This window comes from Papio anubis, chromosome 5 (assembly GCF_008728515.1).
Source record: "Papio anubis isolate 15944 chromosome 5, Panubis1.0, whole genome shotgun sequence".
NCBI classification, from domain to species: domain Eukaryota; kingdom Metazoa; phylum Chordata; class Mammalia; order Primates; family Cercopithecidae; genus Papio; species Papio anubis.
Genome location: NC_044980.1, coordinates 32,212,950 through 32,234,294, shown reverse-complemented (window position 1 = coordinate 32,234,294; position 21,345 = coordinate 32,212,950). Strand labels below are relative to the sequence as shown.

The 21,345-nt window shown below is 39.2% G+C and overlaps 1 long non-coding RNA gene across 2 annotated transcripts in view; it reads right to left on the bottom strand.

Moving 5' to 3' along the window:
- The window catches only part of LOC103885013, a 34,533-nt gene extending 30,096 nt beyond the window's left edge, over nucleotides 1-4,437 (bottom strand). For both annotated transcript variants that reach the window (XR_647890.4, XR_001903298.2), the window contains exons 1-2: nucleotides 4,387-4,437; nucleotides 2,032-2,262 (exon numbers count right to left, since the gene is read on the bottom strand). This is a non-coding gene — a long non-coding RNA (uncharacterized LOC103885013). The remainder of the gene's footprint in view (nucleotides 1-2,031; nucleotides 2,263-4,386) is intronic.
- Nucleotides 4,438-21,345: the final 16,908 nt, after the last annotated feature.

The window sequence follows — 21,345 nt, the reverse complement described above, 5'->3', positions numbered from 1 at the left end:
TGTTAGCATTCCTGATGAGATGGAATATAGATTTTTTTTTCTTAATAAGAACAATAGCCTTCATTCTGTGCCAAAAATGTTCTAAAACCTTCTTTATCTTGTTTGATCCTCAAAACATTCCAGAAGAAAGATATAACAATTTCTATTTTATAGGTGAGGAAATTGAGGCTCAGAGATATTAAATATGTTGCCAACATATTAAGATGTTGGCAGAGTTAGTTGTGGAGCCAGGATTTAGACCAAGGCAGTTCATCTCCCCAAATAAGGTTCTAGGCCTTTTATTTTTTTTTCAGCCATCAAGGAAGATGGCTTTGCCAGGCCAATAGGGGTATACTGGCTTTTTTTCATCTCAGCTAACCTTGGGGTAAGTGCTAGGGAAATACCTAGCTTATATGAAAAGAATCTTTTTGTCCTGGTTTTGATCTAGTTCCCTGGCAGGCTGGTTAAGACTTGTCTTAACACATACATTTCTCTTGCCAAAGCACACGTGGTATGTTTGGACATATGGTCTCATTTTTATGATCTTTTAACCTTTACATATTTTAAATATTTCATGGTGGGATTAATTATTTGTGGTGACCAAGATTGGCAGCTGGTCCAATGGGGCCATATTTGGAATCCCTAAGGAATGAGAGGGTTGATACTCTGTGGAACATAACTTTTAAAGATAAATATATAAATATGAATATAAAGGAGAAATTTCTGACATACTCATTAATGATCAGAGCCTAGTGATGTCTTATGGTAAATTGGTACATTTACTCTGAGACCTATCACTATAAATGGTTTTGAAATTAGCCTTATTGTGCTTCTAGCCTTTAAAAAATGTATACCTATTGGGTAATCTGAATTGCTTAGAAAGTGACCATCTAACTCATCCTTGCTTTTTATGCTACGAATGAATAGTTGAACTGGAAGCATTAAAATATTGAAAACAGTAAGACTGGCTTAAGGACTTCAACTTTATTGAGCCTTAAAAATATGCCGCAGGTAAACTTGATGGTGAGATCTCTAACCTCACAGTATTCAAATAACTTTAATGCAATTTTAACTACAGAATGGGGTGGTAAACCAAATTCTTATCCATGTTACCCAAAGTAGCCCTCGACAAGGTAGCTAAAATAAAATTAACAACGTTTGTGAAACACCAAGTAGAGTCCAAATCAGAAGAGGTGTGCTCTCCGAAGACCTTATATAATATAAAACTCATATGTAGAGCATATGTTTACCATTGCTTCAACTGATTAACTTCCACAAACCATGTTGGTGGACTCATATGGGTTTGCTTGTAGCAGTAGTAAAGAGTCTAGATTCTGTGGCACAGTTTCCTTAGGTTTGATTCCACTGAATAAGTTTGTGGGCCTAAATCCTGAATATTTGGAAAGCCTTTTTTCCTACCCTATAAACATGGGTCAATTTTGTCCTCCAGAGAACATTTGGCAATGTCTGGAGACACTTTTGTTTGTTAAACTGGGGAAGAGGATGTCACTGTCATCTAGTGGATAGAGGCCAAGGATGCTGTTAAACATTCAGCAATGCACAGGAGAGTGTCCCACAACAAAGAATTATTTGACCCAAAATACAGTAATTGTTGAGGTTGAGAAATCCTGCTATAAACCAAGATCACCTAAGTTAGTTTTTGTAGATCCTGGCTATTTCCTGATTCGATCTCAGAAAAGTTTCTTGCACTGTACAGTTCAATTTAAAAATGGAACTGAATAAAGCACCTGGGGAGAATTTAGTCTCCAGGTTGATTAATAATTGTTTTGAAATGTAAGCTTTGAAATCTTTCCAGGTTTGTTATTAACTGTTTTAGCAAGGTCCTCTTTGACTATATCTAATGTATATTTATTTCATATTCAAAAAGATTACTTTTTTGACAGCTTAATATAACCTTTACTGCCTAAAAATACTCACTTACTGAACAGCAATTCTGGGTTTTTCAGACAAAGGGTCTTAATCCATTTTGTGTCATTTTAACAGAGTATGTGAGACACAATAAATTATAATGAGCAGAAATTTATTTCTTACCATTCTTGTAGGTTGCAAAGTCCAAGATCAAGGGAACGGGATCTTATGAGGGCCTTCTGCCATGAGGGTCACATGGCAAAAGGGCAAGAGAAGACAAGAGACAATGCAAGAGGAGGCCAAACTCATCCTTTTATGATGGCATTAATTCCACTCATGAGGGTATAGCCCTTATGGCCTCATCACCTCTTAAAGGACTTACTTCTTACTTCTGTTACACTGACAAATTGCAACCTGCGTTTTGGAGAGGACAAACATTCAAACCATAGAATTATGCTCCTGCCCACCCCCACCTAAATTCATGTCTTCACACACAAAATACATTCATTGCTTCCCAGTAGCCTCAAAAGTCTTAACTCATTCTAGCCCCAGCTCAGAAGTCTAAAGCCCAGAGTCTCATCTAAACCACATATGGGTGAAGTCCAAGGCACAATTCATCTTGAGGGAAATTCTTCTCCAGCTGTGAGTCTGTGAAATCAAAACAAATTATGGGCTTCCAAGATACAATGGTAGGACATAGACTAGACATCCCCATATCAAAAGGGGTAAATAGTCAAGAAAAAAAAAGGGGTAACTGGTCCCAAGCAAGTCCAAAATCCAACAGGGAAAACAACATTAAATCTTAAAGTTGGAGACTAATTTTTCTTGAGTTCATGTCCCTGGGCACACTGGGGTGGGGTTGGTCCACCAACATCTTAGGCAACCCTGCTATATAGCTTTACTGGACTCAGCCCATGCAGGAGGTCTCACAGGTTGGAGTCTCATTCCTGCAGCTCTCCCACACTGTCATTGCTCACGGATAGCTCTACAGTTTTGGGGTCTTGGGGGTAGCCCCATCCCCATAGCTCTACTAGGCCTCATGGAGATTCTCCACAATGGCTTTTACCTCTTAAAACAGTTACAATGGCAATTAAATTTCAACATGAGTTTTGGAGTGGACAGACAGTCAAACCACAGCACTAATGTTTTACATGAGGAATAGGTAGACTGTAGGTAAGGCTATTTCAGCAAATATTATTATTAGAGATTTCACTATTTCAATAAAAATGAAACCAGAGACTATATCATTCATGGCTTTATTACTTATCGTCAGAAATCCTTTATCAGCTCACTGGCACAACCTGGACATACAGTCCTACTTAAAATTGACATTTAGACAGTGATGGCTGCATAAAAGAGTCAGGATTAGTAGTAATCTTCCTATTAAATTTTGTACTAGGTTAAAATGGAAAGGCTGTACACTGCCCTCAAGTCCATTTCTATCTCCACCCTTTCACTTGTTTCTCAATTATCTGATAGTTCTCATAAAGGGTTGGATGCATTTATCCTTTCTCAGTGGATAGAAAAAAAAATCCTTTATGTGATTTTAAAAATGTTATTATTTGAAAGAAAAGTGGCTGAAATAAACAACTGGCCCTGTTAGCCAAGTACATCAGATGGAATTCTTAATATTAATTATACTAAGCCAAATCTATTTTTGGCTGTATCCTCTAACCCTACTTGTTTACTTTTAATTAATAAATAATTTATCCTGTCAAGTATATTAGGAAGTAGTATTACTGGAGTAAGGTGTGTGGGAGATTTAATGAATGTTCTTTTCCTTTGCTGTTATTGTTGCTTAGAAGTTATATGTGTTTTAAGCTTTTTTCAGCCTAAAATCATTACAGTCATGCTGTATGGAACAAAGAGAGGGTAGACAGGTATATAGCTTTGCTGAGCAGTGATGTTTAAGCTGATACCTGAATGACAGCAAGGATACAGTCATGGGATGATATGTAGGAAAGGTGTTTTAAGTACAGGACCAGGTTCGCCGGCAGAGTTGACCTTAGGAGGAGATTTCTGTGTCTGTGCAGAAGTTGCTCTTTATTCATGCACTCCTTCCCAATGGAGCTCAAATACAGCCTCAGAAACTTTCTCTATGTAGACTTCAGGCAGCAATTATCAAAAAGTCAGACTTTTATTTTAGAAACAAAATCAACCCCTGCCCTAGTAATAATGGGATTTCAGGGGCAATGGAAAACACCTTTTGTTCCTATTTTCACTTTCGTCTGCCCTCCCTCAGTAAAGATTACACTACCCAATCTCGTCACTGGTATGTGGTATTATTTTTGACTGACAACACTGTCATCCCTTCAGCAATCAGAAAGTGGAAATTGATGCTTATACATCCTTTCTAGCTTTCTTCCTATCTTTTCTCTCTTCATGTCCCCTCTATGTCATCCCCTTATGATCTTACCTTATCTTACAAAAACTTACCTTAAGATAACTCCTTCCTAACATATCTTAATGTAATAAAAGCCATCTGTGACAAACCCATAGCCAGCATAATACTGAATGAGGAAAAGTTGAAAGTATTACCTCTGAGAACTGGAACAAGGCAAGGATATCCATTCTCACCACTTCTATTCGACACAATACTGGAAGTTCTAGACAGAGCAATCAGACAAGAGAAAGAAAAAAAGGCATCCAAATCAGTAAAGAGGAAGTCAAACTGTTGCTGTTTGCTGATGATGTGATTGTATAACTAGAAAACTCTAAAGACTCCTTCAAAAAGCTCCTAGAACTGATAAATGAATTCAGTAAAGTTTCAGGATACAAAATTAATGTACACAAATCAGTAGCTCTGTTATACACTGACAGTGACCAAGCTAAGAATCAAATCAAGAACTCAACCTGTTTTACAATAGTTGTAAAAAAATCCTTAGGAATATACCTAACCAAAGAGGTGCAAGACATCTACAAGGAAAACTACAAAACACTGCTGAAAGAAATCATAGACAACACAAACAAGTGGAAACCCATCCCATGTTTATGGATGGGTAGAACCAGTATTGTGAAAATGGCGATATTGTCAAAAGCTATCTACAAATTTAATGCAATTTCCATCAAAATACCACCATCATTTTTCACAGAACTAGAAAAAACAATTATAAAACTCATATGGAACAAAAAAAAAGCCCACATAGCCAAAGCAAGACTATGCAAAAATAACAAATCTGTGGGCATCACATTACCTGACTTCAAACTATTCCATAAGATCATAGTCACCAAAACAGCATATTACTGGTATAAAAATAGGCATACAGACCAATGGAACAGAATAGAGAACCCAGAAATAAAGCCAAATACTTAACAGCCAACTGATCCTTGACAAAGCAAACAAAAACATAAAGTGGGGATAGGAAACCCTATTCAACAAATGGTGCTGGGATAATTGACAAGCCACATGTAGAAGAATGACACTGCATCCTCATCTCTCACTTTATACAAAAATCAACTCAAGATGGATGAAGGACTTAAATCTAAAACCTGAAACCATAAAAATTCTAGAAGATAATGTTGGAAAAACTCTTCTAGACACTGGCTTAGGCAAAGTTCTTTATGACCAAGAACCCAAAAGCAAATACAACAAATACAAAGATAAATAGATGGGACTTAATAAAACTACAAAGCTTCTGCACAGTAAAAGAAACAGCAGAGTAAACAAACAACCAACAGAGTAGGAGAAAATCTTTGTAATGTATATATCCAACAAAGGACTAATATCCAGAATCTACAAGGAGCGCAAACAAATTAGTAAGAAAAAAACAAACAATCTCATCAAAAAGTGGGCTAAGGACATGAATAGACAATTCTCAAAAGAAGAGGTACCAAATGGCCAACAAACATAAGAAAAAGTACTCAGCATCACTAGTGATCATGGAAATGCAAATCAAAACCACGGTGTGATGCTACCTTACTCCTGCAAGAATGACCATAATCAAAAAATCAAAAAATAATAAATGTTGGTGGGGATGTGGTAAAAAGGGAACACTTTTACACTACTGGTTGGAATGTAAACTAGTACAACCACTATGGAAAACAGTGTGGAGATTCCTAAAAGAACTAAAAGTAGAACTACCATTTGATCCAGCAATCCCACTCCTCAGTATCTACCCAGAGGAAAAGAAATCATTATATGAGAAAGATACTTGGACGCATATGTTTACAGCAGCACAATTCGCAATTGCAAAAATATGAAATCAGCCCAAATGCCCATCAATCAACGAGCAGATAAAGAAATTATGGCATATACATACCATGGAATACTACTAATGCATAAAAAAGGAACGAAATAATGGCATTCACAGCAACCTGGTTGAAATTGGAGACAATTCTAAGTGAAATAACTCAGGAATGGAAAACTAAACATCGCATGTTCTCACTCATAAGTGGGAGCTATGCTATGAGGATGCAAAGGCATAAGAATGATACAGTGGACTCTGGGGACTCAAGGGAAAGGGTGGGAGGCGGTTGAGAGATAAAAGACTACAAACTGGGTACAGTCAATACTGCTTGGGTAATGGGTGCACCAAAATCTCAGAAATCACTACTAAAGAACTTATTCATATAACCAAACACTACCTGCTCCCCCCAAACCTATAGAAATAAAAAATAAAAATAAATTTAAAAACAAACAAACAAAAACTCCTCCTAAAACGGTTACTTGTAAAATCTGCCCTTCTATCTTTCCCACCTATTAAGGCGCAGCCTAGGGCTTTTGCATACATATTATGCATGCACATACTGACCATCTATGTGAATCTTAATCCTTAGCAGAGTGGCTTTCATCCGATTTACATTCTATTGGTATTGCTGCTATTTTCCCTTAATTGAGGACTAGCAGTTGTCTAGAATTTGTGGCAAAATACATAACACATATGTATACATACGTCTGTAGGTGATTAAATGGATACATATATTCATCCAGTTTCTGTGCCAGAAACTAGGTATAAAGAGATTAATTAATTTATAGAAGAACACAGAGATAATAAGTGGAAGAGCAAAGAATCAATGCTGATCTCATCTTAAAGCCAATGCCCTTTACTGCCTTGAAAGACTTCCTTCATGCTGACTTTTCTTCCAGCCCTTATATTCCTCAATCCAACACTGTCTAAAAGAACTTTCTGCACAGTAAAAGTTCTGCACAGTAAAAGTATAGCATGAAAAATTTGTTCTATAACTGCACTATTTTTTTCTGGAAGCCACTTGCCACATAAGAGCAAGAGCACAGGTCCTGGGGGCAGGACACAGTTGTGAGTTCGAGAGGCTGCAGGAGTATTGCAATGGCTACAGCACAGGGAGTGGTGGGAGATCACATCAAATCATGAGCAAGGCCCTCCCCGTAAGGCTGTGTGGGTGAAATTTGGATTTCATGCTAAGTGCCACAGTGAAGCGGTAACAAAACCCTTTTCTGAGGCGCCTCTTGACTTTCACTCCTATTGAAACCATCATGCCCTTTATAGGTTCTTCAGCTTGTGAGAAAGGATATTGCCTGAATTTAAAAAACTGGCAACAAGTGAAAATTATTTACAGAGAACAGACGGATAAAAGAAAATTCTCAGAATCAGTTCAGTACTTCATGAACAGGGCAGCCAGTTACATATACAATTGTGAAAGACCGGCCATTCCCAAGGTTTTGACTCCAAATTATGTCAGGCCTGGTAGAACTTGGTTATATCAGTGGGATCTTTCACGGAGGTTGTAAAAACTTATCTCTGTTTCGGGGGTAGAATCTTCATCTAGGTGTTCCACAGAGTGTTGACGCTGGAGTAAACTGCTCAGGTTCAAATCTCAGCTTTTCATTTACTAGATAAATACATTGAACAGTTGTTTTATGCTTCAGTTTCCTCATTGATAAAGTAGGGATAATAGTATTTAAGTTACAGGTTGATGGGGGATTAACCGAGTAAATATATGTCATTTAGGACAGGTTGCTAGAGCAGTGCTAGTAATAAATGTCAGCTATTGTTATTATTATCATTATTAATATTTCTCTCTCCTAGTCTTCTCTCTTTTTAATAGGGTTTTGAACTTTTGGGTTCACTGTTTTTGACATAAACATTTATTTAGGAACTAAATATCAAACTTGTATCTTTCCCTTAGCACGCTAAGATAAATGGATCTTCCTGAGTCTGAGGGAAGTTAAGGACAGAGTTTGAACATAAGTTTTATTCTTATAATAGCAATTTTTTGGGAAGGACCCAGGGAGCAGTCTTTTCTTTCCAATGAGATGTCAAACTCTTGGATGATATGGAGCTTGTGTTGTAGAGAGATGATTAGTATTTTTGGAACATCACCCTTTTGTCTAACACTTTGTATAGAGTGACAATAATGAAAGGAAGACTTAACATAGAGTTGGGATTACAGGATTCAAATCTAAATTCTGTTCCCAACTAGCTCTGTGACCTTGGACAATGGAGCACAATTATAAAACTGGAGGTGGGTTTAATTACATAATCTCCAAAGTACCTTCTGATATTAACATTATATAGTTCAGAGTATATTTCCTACAAACCCTTGCTTTAGGCAAAGCTTCTACATAAGGAGAAGTCTCGAAGAAAGGGTAACAGAACAAAAGAGCAATATAAGAGGAAACAAAAACAAAGGAGAACTAGATTATTAGGAAAGAAGTATAATGAGAAAAGGAAACTAAAGAAAAGCAGGTTTAGTCAGAGAACTTGCTAACCTTTTAAATTGAACACTCACCTTATGCCATCCCTTGGGGATGTGACGGTGAACAGGCCCTTGTAGAATTTACAGAGTGTTGGGGAATATGTAAACAGATGGCCAGAAAGACAACATAAAACGCTACCATCACTTGTAGGATAAAGGGAGGCTTCCCTGAAAAGAATGGTGGAGTTTGAGGGCAAAGCATTCTGGGTAGAGAAGGTATCTACAAAGGTCCTGGGATAGGAGAGAGCTGATGTTTTCAAAAACAGAGGGAATTTATGCATGGATGCAATCAGGAAAAAAAAATGAAGCAAGAATAAATGAGCATATTCTCCAAGGACCAACTAACAGGGTTGAGATAACTATTATCCATTTTATCCCCTCCTGCATCTGCTATAATGTAGGATGGCCTGAAATGAAGCACCCATGTGGTTTGACCCTCCCCAGTTGCTGTTGGTCATCCTATAATAAGCAATAACACAAATCCTAGCCTAGTAATTCCCCAGTGAATCCTCTCCTGGCCATCTTAAGGCAAAAAAAGAGCCTTGTGTTTTGACGGGGGAAATTCTTTAGTAGAGAAAAGAAGTGAGGAGAGAAAGTTCAATATGCTTCCATCTGTTTCCCTCCTACTCTCATATCTGCATCCCATGCGAAACAGTCCCCTTTTTCTTAGATTCTATCTTCCTCCCTCAAGAACAGCTTTTAGCTCCCCGGTTTTTTTTTTTTTTTTTCTTTTTCCACTTTTGGCCCAAATCATAGTACTGAAAATGTAAAACCTGCAGTTTTGGGTATGTTACCAAAGGAAACAGTTTTACTTAAAATCTTGTTTTTGCCAAAATATTTTCAAAGTAGCTGGAGAGCTGTCAAACCACAGTGGCTCTCAGCTGCGTTTCCTTCTAGCATTTCCCCAGGTTCTCCCAGCACAGCACTCAGTAATTGGATATTATTTGAGGAGAAGGGGAAAAAAAAAATGCTGCACGAGACAGTTTGTAGATTTAAGAATTATTCTCTGGGTGCTGAAGGCCAGAGATCCAGAGGTGCTCAGCTGACAAACTCCAGGGCTGCGTGACTGTATCATTCCTAGATGTAGCTTTCAGTGGGGAGACCCGGAGGAAACATGCTGGTAACAGTCAATATTTGGACTGCCATTCCAAAGTCTTTAGATTTGATTTCTGCCCTTCCTTATGTGACTTTGACCAAAAGAATTTATTCTGAGAAAAAAAATACTGAAAACTGTTTAAAATGGCATGCTTTTTGACATTGCAGGTACTGACAGCCTTCCCCTTCTCCTACCCATCTCTTCTAACCCTGGCTAGCAATAGTGGGTTTTAGGTACCAGGATTGTACCTTTAGACAAATTTAAAAGTAGGCAGTTAACCTTTGTGCTCCTCTAACAACTTCCTTCAAGGACCTGGGAGGAGGTTTAATATTGAAGGACTTGTTATTTATTAAGAGGCAGTAATGACCACGCTCACTTATCCAGAAACTTAAGTTCAGGAAGTGATATGACTTTCCCAAGATCATACAACAAGCCTAAACTGTTTCTTCCTTACATCATGCTTCTAATACATGTTGTTGTAAGATAGAACAAAATTAACTAAATTAAATGATCATAAAAATAATCATTTCAATAACCATATAGGAATCATGATAATTATCAATTATCAAAATGATAATCACAAATCGACAATAGATTTGGCCTCAGGACTCAAGTGCCACTGCTTGCCAACTATTTTTTACCAGATCTGCTAATGTCATTAGGGTCCTGGTAGGAAAAAGATGTTATACTCTGAAGCAGTAACTGAAGAGAGTTAAATGGAGTGGACAGGGTCAAGGGAGCCAATAAGAGATGATACAGCAGCCAGGACTGGTAACAGTGAGAAGCAACTGACACTCCGTCAGCCCTAGGCCTGGAGGGACTGGGAGGAAGCAGTGACCAGAACCCAGTGAACGCTCTCACTACAGCAGAGGGGCTGCCTAACGTGAGCTGATGGGGAAAAAACATAGAACTTGCTTTTCTCTTCCTTCTTCTCTCCTGAAAGGGCCACCCATTGACAAAATCCAACAACAAGCCAGAGGACAAAGAAGCCTGAGTAATAATGTCTGGAGGGCTTAGACTTCTTCTCTTAAATACCATTTATGTGCTGATGACAGCCAGGTTTTTTAAATCTACAGTCTTGAATTTCAGTCTTGAACTTCAATTTTCTACTAGGCATCTCCTAACTGAACTCCTGATTATTCATCAAAGTTCATTCCTCCAACAATCCTCTCCATCTCAATTGTTAGCATCTCCTAACAAATGCCGAAACTCTTGGAGACATCTCTAAGTGCTCTTTTCCCCTCCTGACCACTATCCTATCCTTTAGTAAATCTTGTTGACTCTCCTTCCACATACATCCAGAATCCCACCCCCTCTCCCTGCCACCACAATTCTAATAACCAATCGCCTGGAATGTTATACTAGATATGCTCTTTCCACCCCTGCCCTCTTATGGTTTAATCTCAAGACAGAAACTAAAGTGATCCTTTGAACAACTTAAGTTAGATCATGTCAGACTTCTATTCAGAATGTCTAATAGCCTCCCACTTCACTCTAACTAAAGTAAATCAAATCCTTACAATTGGTCTATAAGACCCCACAAGATCTCCCATCGATTCTCTCACCTCTATGGCTTTATTTCCCATTACTCCCCTCCTTCTCTTATCCTTTCTGCTAACACTAAACTCCTTTCTGTGCTTAAAATAAACCAGGTACACCCTTAATTGAAAAAGTATTTGCACTTGCTATTCACTGTGCCTGGTACACTCTTCCCCCAAATATCTGAATGGCTCAGTCCTAAATCTCCTTTGAATTTTTGTCAACTGTCACCTCAATGAGGCCTTCCCTAACTACCTTAGATTAAAATGCAACTCTCCCCCAACTTAGAATTTCCAACCTCATTTTACTTTTTTCCATAATACTTAAGACCATCTGACACATTGTATATTTTACTTTTTGTTTGTTTATTATCTGCCTTTCCCTGCTTGCACTCTATCTCCACTGTGATAAAAGATCTGTAACCGTGACATGCTCATGGGACCATAAGGAGACATAAGCAATTATCAAAGTTTCGTTGCATGAAAGAAATCTATTTCCTCATAGCGCTCGATAGTACTTGCACAGGGTTGCATAAATGCTTCCTACATTGAACCAGAAGTTTCAAATACACTTAGACTAGGGTTCAAGTATGATTTGGGCATTGTTTGGGTCCTTTCTTTCTTGATAAAATGAGAAAAGACTCCAAAGTGGTTGAGCTATGGAAGAATTCTAGATATTGTGCCTAGTTATGGCAAATGTTCAGTCAAAGAAAGCCCTTGGACTTCAACATTAGTCCCAGCCGAATGTTTAAGATTTTAGTGTATAAGACCTTAAAAGGTAGTAAGGTATTGTAAGGCCTCGCATAACCTGAAGGTGAAAACTGTTAAAATATCAAATTGTTGAAAAATATTTCTAACCTTTTTCCCTTTGCTGTATTAAACAAATGTCAATAAATTGATATTTGCTGAATGAGTACACAAAGCTTTGCTAACTTTCAGCAGAGTGGAGAACTCAAAAAGAAGTTAATAACCACTGAGAGTTTTCCTTATGCAGGGAACAGAATAGGCACTAGCCATATAATGTGATTTCAGGGACCCAAGAGGCCCCAAAGTAAAAAGAAATCCTTCCTTATAAGCTTGCTGATACATAAAATTCCACATTCCACAATCTAACTCGTTTACTTAATCCTTAAATCCTGATTAAATAAAAATATCCCCTGTGTGGGGTCCTCCATCAGTTATTTATTCCTCAGAGTAAAAAAAATTGAGAACAGGTTTTGCCAAGGGGCATAGGAATAGTTATGAGCAGTTTGAGGAAGCTGTGATCCAGGAAACAAAAGATTAAGTGGCTCAGAAGGCAAACTTCACCAACCTCATAGTTTTGCCTATATTTAATCTCACTATATTGGTTTTGAAGACTCTTTATTTCCAAGATTGATATGGTTTCACTGTGTCTCCACCCAAATCTCATGCTAAACTATAATCCCCATGTGTTGAAGGAGGGCCTGGTGGGAGGTAATTGAGTCATGGAGGTGGACTTCGCTCTTGCTGTTCTTCGCTGTTCTTCGCTCTTGCTGTTCGCTCTTGCTGTTCGCTCTTGCTGTGATAGTGAATGCGTTCTCATGAGATCGAGTTGTTTAAAAGTGCGTAGCGCTTCTCAACAACAACAACAACAACAAAAATAAATAAATAAATAAATAAATAAATAAATAAAAAGTGTGTAGCGCTTCCCACTTTGCACTCTCTCTCTCTCCTGCTCCACCATGGTAAAACGTGCTTGCTTCCCCTTCACCTTCCGCCATGATTGTAAGTATCCTGAGGCCTCCCAGCCATGCTTCCTGCTAAAACTGCAGAACTGTGAGTCAATTAAACCTCTTTTCTTCATAAATTATCCAGTGTCAGGTAGTTCTTTATAGGAGTGTGAGAATGGACTAACACAAAGTATAATGTCTTTTGGGGTAAGTTGTCGTTTCTGAGACACATGTCAGCTTTCATATATCTGGACATGGGACTGGGGGGTGTAGAGGAGTGGTAACTATCAGACATGTGAATTATACAGTCCTTCTTTCATTTCTTATTTGACCCTTGTACTTCTCATTCTGTCTTTATAATTAATTTAGCAGAATCAATGAGACTAGTAGCAAATTTAGTCAGAAAAGAAGTTGATAGTAATGACTAAAAGTCTTTCAGTACCCGTAATGCATGGATGGATTTCAATTACTCAGCCTCTTTTTCCCATGATCTAAATTCTTACTCTAGAAGATAAATCACATTGTGATGTGGGTTCATTAGGCTAATCTTCATAACAATTCTCCTCTAAGAAACACAGCATCACTTGATCACCACCAAATATTGAATTATATTAAAGGACTTACGAAGAAATATGGTACAGTAAATATATAATTACAGAAATTTCCTTGTCTAAACCTAAACTAATGAAATTAATAAGTAAAATGAACACAAAATTATAGAAATAATACTCGTACAAGAAATGGGACAGACCATGAATCCTAAATTCTAAAAAGTATCTTTATATACTGAAGATTTTAAGAATAATGCAAGATTTCTCCACTGACCCCTCTGCCTCCCAAATGCACGCACACACACACATACACACACACACACACACACACACACACCCCAAGCAGAAGCTGTACTATTAATAAAAAAGTGAGTGGATAAAATCCTGAAAAGTCTCTTGATGGCCCAGGAAAGATGACTGAAGGGCAGGTGAATGAAAGCCAGAAAAACTAAAGAGAGTCACAATTTTGTTTTTTCCTGGTTTAAAGGAACATGAGAGAAATACCTCAGGAAGAATTATCTGGAACTGACTGTCTATAACAGATAAAAGTTTGGCAGAAAAAAATATTAGAATAAAAGGGAACTATCACTCCCCAAACCACTGGATACTTTTTCATAGTAGCTAAAAAGCATCACATTGTATAGAAAACCTCCAAATTTTTAGTTTATCTCCAACATTTCCTCAAATGAGAGGAGAAATGGCTGGAAAATGGTGAGTTAAGCAATCGTTGTTTTCATATATCCAAAGTCTCACTGCAGCGAAATTGGGGGACTCACCCTAAAATGGAGAAAATGATCCTAAGTTCCCCCACTAATAGACAGTATAAAATCTAGTACAAAAGGTTTAGCAAACTTCCAAAGAAAGAGATTAAAGACAAAATCCTTGAATAGAACTGATGCATAGCTCTAGTCTCTCTCTCCTCCATGCCACCACTTCTCTTCTCTAAGTAACTAAAAATCCAAACATAAAATCCAGCCAATAAGATCAAGGGGGGATTTACAAGAAGGACAAGAGATAAAGTGGAAAGGTAGAGAAGGAGAATCTACCCATATATTTGGGAAATGAGTAGGGGGAGTAGAAAAGGCGAAGCAGCTACAACAAAACAATACCGCAAAAGAAAACAAAATTTTGACAATAAAAAACAAATAATATGTAAGCATAAATTCTGCAACCTACAAAAATTATCCAATCTGGATGAAAGACATTGGTAATAAAAAGACTTTATTAATTAAATAAAATTAAAGAAAAGATAAAATGTTTGAAAGAAGAAATTCAAGGTGAAATGATGACAATACAATGAGGTAAAAATGTGACTGGAGAATGAACTGGGGACAAAATAAAACTAAGAACCAATTAATTATTTTTAAGTAACAACAAATAAGTGATTGTAGCAAAAGACCAAGTTGATGACAATCTCCACAAAATACTAACAGAATGCCTAATGTAGATAAATGGTAAAAGGAAGTAAAGAGAAGCTATGGTGGGCCAGGCGCGGTAGCTCATGCCTGTAATCCCAGCACTCTGGGAGGCCGAGGCGGGTGGATCACGAGGTCAGGAGATAGAGACCATCCTGCCTAACATGGTGAAATTCCATCTCTACTAAAAACATAAAAAATTAGCTGGGCACGGTGGCGGGTGCCTGTAGTCCCAGCTACTTGGGAGGCTGAGGCAGGAGAATGGCATGAACCTGGGAGGCGGAGCTGGCAGTGAGCCCAGACCAGGCCACTGCACTCCAGCCTGGGTGAGGGAGTAAGATTCTGTCTCAAACAAAACAAACAAATAAACAAACAAACAAAGCGAAGCTATGGTGAACTAATAAAGGAGATGAGGTGACATAAGGATAAACTGTTTCCCTAACTAAGTACGTAGAAATGATGGGAAAAAAATGCAAAGATAAAAAGAAAAAAACCTAAATTTTCCAATTGCAAATGCACTGTATTGTTTGAGGATGATTTGAAGAAAATGATCACTACTGAGACATAGTCTATTGAAAATACTGGTTTTAAAGGATTTTTTTTTTTTTAAAAAAAGACACCAACTTCCAGTTTCAACTCCAATTCATAAAGAGCTTGGAAGTTGACACTCTTGTCCGTACGACAAGAAAAAAATTGAACAAAATGCAGGTCAGTGACTCTTCTTGGATCTGTCAATGAGGTTTCAAGGCAAACTGACATCCTACAATCTGAAGAGACAGACAAACACAGATAATTACAACTGAGATTAGTTTACCTGGAGTAGAAGTCACTGAAGCCTTAAACTGGTAGGAAAAACTAAATAGTGATTGGGCAAATTGCTGGAGGCTGAGTGTGGAAGAGAGAAACTCTTGGGGGTTACAGTGTCAAGGGGCCCCCACACTTTCATGGCTTTTACCTCCAGAAACACGGCCAGGTTCCCACAGTGAGGAGCCCAGAAGGAAGGTAAAAATAACCATCTGAAACACACTCAGAACATTCTTCATCACAAAGTACTCATAGAAAAAGACTTTACCAGAGCCCCGTCCCACCTAGGGGAAGGGCAATTGCCCAACTTCAGTCCTCGCTAGACTTTCTGTCTCATCTAAGTGAGACAAAAGCTAAGAAACACCTGTGAAGTTTCTAGCCCAGGGACACAGACCTACAAAAAGACAGATTTGATAATAATATTATAGAACTCTTCTCCACCCCCTCCGACACCCCACCTCATGAAAAAGTTTCAAAAGAAATTAAGGCTGGAGAATGCCTACTTTACCTCTCTCTAATCACACACACACCCACACACACACACACACACACACTCATCCTGGTGGTTCTGTTTCTCTGACTGAAACCTGAATGATACAGAATTTAGAACTGTCACAAAAGAAATAAATATGTGAAGTAATGCATATGTTAATTAGCTCAATTTAGCCATTTCACAATGTATACATATTCCAAAATGACACGTACACAATAAATACATACACTTTTCATTTCTCAACTAAAAAATAAAAGTTTGAAATTAAAAAATAATATTATAAGCAGTTTCTAAGAAACACAGTCTTAAATATTCGTTGCTAAACTGCCTCTGGGTGTTCTCAGTGCTCTGACCTGCTCTGCTTTTAAAGGCATTAATGACTGTTTCCAGTGGTATAGGCAGCATTAACAGTCTATTAGATGCAGTGGCTAAACAGTTACTCAAATTATCACCTGGAAATGCCTATAATAATATGTCTATAGAAAGAGAAAGCAAAGGTTGTGGGTGACAAAATATTTTCTGCTATAGAGCATTTAAATAAAAAGTGTGCTGGAGCATTTAGGGAAACAAAATTATGAATGAAAGGCTTTAAGTTCCCAGCTCACAGTGCTACTTCAATGACTACTCCCAAGGAAACTTATCTCGTGGGGCGGCAAGGCTGAGATTTCTGAAAACCAAATGCAAAGTCTAATACCATGTATACCTCAATTACAGAAGAAGTGTCTTTGGCAGTAGAAGCAGCCCTCCACTCCTGTCTGAAGAGCTGTCCCCCTTGCGTGAAGAACTGGAGGAGGCTCTGATTCTCCTCAGAACATTCCCCTATCACCTATCATTGCTTCTGCTACTGTAACTAGATACAAGTCTCAGTGTCCCACAATCCTTTGGGGGTCACTTCACCAACCTCTATTGCCAGCAGTGCCTCTGCTTGAGTTTTGCTCGTGCCTGCTGGGCTTGTCCCGCCCACTCAACCTGTCAGATGCACTTGGCTTGCGCTACAGACCTGGATCCCACACCCACTGAGGGCGAGGCAGGAGTGAAGAGGTGAGGGGTATGTGAGGGAGAAAGTACAGGGTCCAGCCACTGTGCACAGCCAGGTACACTGGCTGCTGCGGTGGGGCGGGCAGCTCCAGGCACTGGTTCTGTGTGAGGCTGTGGCTAGACCAGGCATACCACAAGCAGCTTCTGCTGTGGACACTGGCATCTGGATGAGGAGAATGCAGTGGCGACTGAAAACTCGGAGACATCAGCAACAGTGGAACCCCAAGGGGTGGGGGTGGGCATGTTACAGCTCTCTTGTTCCCACCACCTGCAGCACAGTAAATGACGAGGTGGGTATGTTTTAGCCAGTTTGTGTTACAGCTCGTTCAGTCCCACTGACTCACTCTGGCCCATGGTTCCTGGGCTGGCCCGGTTCTGCTGCTGCTTCCCATCACATGGGGCAGCTTCCCAACACCAGTGAAAGGTGGGACGGCTATAGTGTTACGGCATTGACTCAGGAAGTCCCAAGGTCTGGACCCCGAGATGGGTCGCCACACTTCACTCCCACAGTCCCACAAATGGGAGCATGTTACTGCCTGTAGCTCAGCAAACCGGCCAGAAAAGTGTTACAGACATTTTCATGCCTGCCATTTAGCAGGTCCTGAGTTCTTGCCCCATGTTCAGGAAGAATGAGGTTACACAGACGACTGGAGGGTGAGCAAGGCAGAGAAGTGCTTTATTGAGTGACAGAACAGCTCTCAGCAGAGAGGAGACCTGAAGTGAGTAGCTCCTATACACAGGCAGATAAGTAGTCCTACATGTGGCTGAGTCTGGGCTCAGAATGGGCTCAGAATCGAGGAAGTGCATGCTCATTGGTCCACGGGCAGGCCCAGGAAAAGCACTGTCTGACTGGCTGAAAGGCATCAAGGAAGTTACCACACTGGGCCTTGGAATCCACCCAGAATTGGCAGCCCAGCTCCCAGGCTTCAGACCATCTCTGGCTTCAGGTTTGGGCCTCACCGGGGACCCACTCCTTCCTGCCTGGGAACCTGTCTGCCTCCTGCCACCATTGTCAGCAAGTCTAAGGATGAGATACAGAGGATGATCTGAGAGGAGCCATAATACACACCAAAAAGTATTGCATGATTTTGCCAATTTCTATCAACAGAAACCTGGAGAATGTATGTAGGAATGGATCTTAAGATTATCCTAGTCACTTTGTGTTGCTGCAACAGAATACCACAGAAATGATAATACATGAAGAAATTTAGAGTCTGGCAGAAAGTATGGTGAGAAGTCAAGCAGGGAAGCTCCCTCACAGGCAGGTACACTAGGGACCTGGCACAGGCACAGCCTCTGCCCTGCAGACACCTGGAGCTCTCGCCGTGGCACCCACTGGCCAAGCCCAGACCTTGAAGCAGCTGCGAACCTCTCTCCACCCCACTTTGGTGACCTGATGGCGCCAGTGGCCTCTCTAAGCCTGGCCCCGCCAGTGGCCAGTGTCTCCTTGTCCAACCCTGCTGTGCTTGGACACAGTACCTTTGGGTGGCAGCGAGTGTGGCAGGGTGAGAAGGTGCCCCACATGCGCTGAGGGCCATCATGGCATGGGGGAGAAGTGGGGAGAAGGAGGCAGGTGTTTGCACCAAGCTCAGCCACCTCCTCAGGCCTGGAGCCATGTAGTTCTGGGTCCTGGCATGACCGCTGTGTCCTAAGAGCAAATCCAACCTAGTCCTGACAATGAGGAACAAAGGGCTGAACACCTGAAAGGCAAATGGAGCCCTACATGACAATGAGTGGAACAGTTCACAGTTTGCAGTCATCCAGTGATTGCGGTTGGTCTTCATTCCACCAGACCTTAATGTGGGAAGTGAGAAATGGCAGGATGACATGCCACAGTTGGTCCATTGGAAAGGCCCACCACCCTTTGGGAAGACTGGCCATTTATAGACAGCCTGTGTATATAATATGAAAAAGAGGCTCTCAACAATCTTGCCAACCTTTTAAAAGAAAAATTTGCTACATCTAGCCTTTCTAGGTGAAAAGAGGTTGCTGACATATGATAGGGTTAGAAAATTACACATCCTATAAAAGCCCACTTGTTTACAAAATCATGGAAATTAAATATATTCTGAAAGTGACTTTTTGAAATAGAGTTGTTAGACCACCTGTGGAAGTGACACAAGGAACCACACATGTCCATGTTGGTTCAGTGGGTTAGAGGATGTGGAGCAGAAGACTTCATGCCAGACTAGTCATATTTAGAAGACGTTTTTGTATTATAACCATTGTTTTGTGTGTGCATTTTATTCCCCACTACTGTATGTATAATTGACAGTGATAAGAAGTTTTTGAAATATCTTCATAGATGTTCAGGAGTGCCTGATATATGTTAAAAGTAGAGGAGGTAAAAGAACACATTTTATAAATATCTTTAAAAAATTCATATAAAATGCTTTTTGCCAGTGGGGGCAGGGAAGGCCAAACCTTTTGAGTAATACACATTGTGTTTGTGCACTAGTTCAAGGGAGAAGGGAAGAAAAATGCAACGAGCTCTGTGCCAGTGCACCTGTAGCAAGGCACGATTAACCATTGTCTCTTATGTCTATGCATTTTGTTTTACTTATCTGTGTATGTAGTGTATATAAAAGACAAACAAGTTCTAATTTACAATATTTCGTCTTTCTAGATGTTAAAGAGGTTGCTAGTGTATAAAAAGAGTTAGTAAACTAATACATTGAATATATTTTGTCTTAAAATTTATAGAAAAGACTTCTCTTAAAAACACTTAGGAAATGAAATGTTAAAATCCCTCCTAAACATTACAGATGCTTATGACTGGCCATGGGGTTGAGAGAGGTGGAAGCGGGGGAGGGCTGTTGGCCAAATGTTCCTATTTAGAAGATACTTTCAAATTATATTCTTTGTTATGTATGCACATCATTTATTTAATGCTGACTCGGCTTATAGTGGAAAACTGAAGTCCTATTCGAAACATCCAGTGTTTATAGATGTTTAAAAGTGCGTTAAAAGTAAAGGGCTAAAGTCACATCCTTTACTTATTTATTTATTTATTTTTTGTTATTTCATAGGAGTGGTTGCATTTGGGGAGTGGCTGCATTTGGAAATGGGATTGTTAAATTTGATGTTTTGGAAAGTATGCTGACTGTTCACTGGGTGGTGGCAGGTGGAGGGAGGAGGAAGTATGAGGAGAGGATTATGTGCCCATGAGTTAGATTAGTCCAGAGGGTCGAACAATTGTTCTTGATGTGCATTTTAGTTAATACTGCTGTGTTTAAAGGAAAAACAAGTCCTAAAGCTCAAAGTATGTTATAAGTAGAGGTAGTAAAATAATGCCTTTATAAATGTACCTTTGTTAGTTTTTAGGAAGCACTGTCTCTGGGAGTGACTTTTGTTAATCCACCTCTTAGAGCTAGGCATAGCTCTTTACTTAGTCACTGGAATGCTGGAAGATGGAGAAGAGGAAGGATGAATGGAAGGGATCTTTGCTAGTATCTCCATATCTGGAATGTGGTTTTAGATTATAACCATAGGTCTATATGTGCATATTTAGTAAAATGCCTGTGTTTACTGGGAACGAAGTTCATTATCATTTTACAACATCTAGACTTTATAGATGTTTTGAAGTGACAGTGCATGACAAAAAGTAGAGTTAGAGAATTAGCCAGTTTGTAAACATCTTTTTGTTATAATTGATAGAAAAGATGTATCTTGGACATGGGATTGTTAAACCATTTCTGAGCAGCATATACCAGAAGACTTGTGGATTAGGTTGGCAGTAGAGGGGCAAAAGGAAGCACAAAGGGAGAGAAGTATGAGATATGTTCTTATTTATATTCTGACAAAAGCCATTGATGTATGTGCATGTCTTTGGCTGGACAGTAGGAATACATTAAGTAATTAATGAAAGAATACCTTCTTGCTAATATTTTAATGGTAAGGTCTCATAATAAATTTTTTAAAAAACATTATACTTAGTGTATCCTGTTGCTTTGTGTTTCATTTTATTTTATTTTATTTTTTTTATTTTTTATTTTTTTTAAATTTATTTATTATTATTATACTTTAAGTTGTAGGGTACATGTGCATAACGTGCAGGTTTGTTACATATGTATACTTGTACCATGTTGCTGTGCTGCACCCATCAACTCGTCATTTACATCAGGTATAACTCCCAATGCAATCCCTCCCCCCTCCCCCCTCCCCATGATAGGCCCCGGTGTGTGATGTTCCCCTTC